We start from the raw sequence: 2,132 nt of genomic DNA on the forward strand, positions 1-2,132 counted from the left end.
AAACAGGCTAGAGTTGAAGTGCTCAGCATGAGCTAGAATTGAAATTAAAGTTAGAATGGAGACATAAGGGTGGACGACCACAGGAACAATACTGCATATCCAACACAATAATTAATACATATGTGTGTGTTCAAATCATTCTAGAATCAAGAAATATAGTTTTAAGTCTCTAAAATGTCTAAAATAGTAAGATAAGATAAAATAAGAGTACACATGCATATACAAGGACATAAACTTCAGAAATATCATGAATGTTCAAAATATTTATTTAAAAATATTTATAAACATGCATAGTTTTCAAGTTGTATAAAAATATTTAACAATTTAAGACAATATATTACGATATATAAACGTTCAGTATGATTTAACAGATAGTGGGTAAATATATACAATGTGATATGATACGATATTACAAAATTTATATGTATTATATTAAAAACGTGTACATTATAAAAGGATATGTATATATACTATATAAAAAAAACCTGTACAATACAGAGGTAATGTTAAAAGTTTACATCTATGGGCCGTTTCTGAGATGTGTCTATTAATATGGTGTAGTACTCATATTAGAAATAATTAGACACTCCCTTCACCAGGATGCTCTTTGTCACACAAAGAGAGGAAAGAATAAAAATATAAAAAGGTTACAGTGACATAATACAATATGTTAACACATAGGATTACATACATGTAAAATCAAAAGCACCCAATACATTACATTGGTCATATCTGAGAGGGCCATTATGAATAGTAGTGGTCCCAAAACAGTGCCTTGAGGAACACCGCTCACTATTTGTATGTCATTGGAGGTAGTCCCTTTGGCTAATACCACCTGACTTCTATCCTGCAGCCATTCTCCCAATTTCCCAACTATGCCGAGATCACGGAGTTTGTGACATATCATTCCATGATCAACTTTATTGAAGGCCTTTGCAAAGTTGAGATATATCATATCCACATTTCAATAGTTGAGCAGCTCTTTCAACACCTAGTCAGTGTTGTAAGAGTTGAATCAGGCTGCTTCTTCCTGGTCGGAAACCATGTTGAGTGTCAGTCAGCAAGTCATTTTCCTCAATGAAGGTGATTGTTTTCTTCTGACAATTCGTTCTATGTCTTTGCTGATGTGCAAGGTTAGAGAGATAGTCTGTAGTTTTTGGCCTCTGCTCTGCTACCTCCTTTATGAATAGGGCATATTTCACCTCCTTGAGCTTGCTTGGAAGTTTGCCAGTTGCAAGAAAGCTCTGGAAGAGGGTCTGCAGTGGTCTTGCTAGGACTCGCTTACATGATTTTAGAAGGACTACTGAGAATCCATCGGAGCCAGTAGCTGAGTTCGAGTGCCTTTCATCTATAGCACTTATTACAGCGTCTTCTTTTATATTGATGTAATCAATCATCACTGCCTCTGTTTTTGCATCTGCCGTTATGTATATATGTATGTATGTATGTATGTATGTATGTATGTGTATATATGTAAATATATATATACATATATCTATGTGTGTGTATGTATGTATATATATATGTGTGTGTATATGTGTGTGTGCATATATATATATATATATATATATATATATATATATATATATATATATATATATATATATATGCGTGTGTGTGTGTGTTTTATTCCAATGTGTACAAATAACACGGTAAAAATAAATGAATTGTTACCAGGGTAGCAAAAATTCACGTAAGTGCCAAGTATGTTACAGCTTACTTATAAAGGTAGAATTTCCAAAGTTAAATGAAATGATTTTGATAACATAGATAACTTAAGAAATGGGGTTAAACGCAGGTTTTATTCAAATCTTTATACTTCCGACATATGTTGCGAAGAAAACATTGATATTATTCTGGAGGGAATAAAATGATGTAAAACAACGCAATCATCTCGTCAGGAAAAAAAACCAAAAAAAAACCATCAATAAGCCATTTTAACTGAATGTGATTACCGCGTATATGATTAAAATAGCTTATTGATGTATTTTGTTTCTGTTTTTTCCCTGACGAGATGATTGCATTGTTTTACATCATTTTATTCCCTCCGGAATAATATCAATGTTTTCTTCGAAACATATGTCGGAAGTATAAAGATTTGAATAACACCTGCCTTTAACCCCATTTCTTAA

This window comes from Octopus bimaculoides, chromosome 2 (assembly GCF_001194135.2).
Source record: "Octopus bimaculoides isolate UCB-OBI-ISO-001 chromosome 2, ASM119413v2, whole genome shotgun sequence".
In the NCBI taxonomy this organism is placed as follows: domain Eukaryota; kingdom Metazoa; phylum Mollusca; class Cephalopoda; order Octopoda; family Octopodidae; genus Octopus; species Octopus bimaculoides.